Source organism: Penaeus monodon, chromosome 30 (genome assembly GCF_015228065.2).
Source record: "Penaeus monodon isolate SGIC_2016 chromosome 30, NSTDA_Pmon_1, whole genome shotgun sequence".
NCBI lineage: Eukaryota > Metazoa > Arthropoda > Malacostraca > Decapoda > Penaeidae > Penaeus > Penaeus monodon.
Window position 1 is genome coordinate 32106364 of NC_051415.1, and position 283 is coordinate 32106646.

Genomic DNA, 283 nt, shown 5'->3' on the forward strand with positions numbered 1-283 from the left:
CACCACCCCCCTCTCTCTCTCACTTCCCCTTCCGCTTCCTCTCTCACTCTGACAAGACACTGCGATTTGATAAAGTAAAAGTTAGGTCCCTCGTTCGCCACATACCCTATTAAAGCCATTGGTGATACTGACAATAACGATAATGATTACCGTGCATGTCCTCAGTCAAGTCCGTCGTGATTGATGAGGAAACCTGACTTACCCCGATTTACCTCATGATGAGAACCCCGGCGTCTCGACGTCTGCCACGCCTCACGACTCACTTTAGATGTTGTCTGTCTGC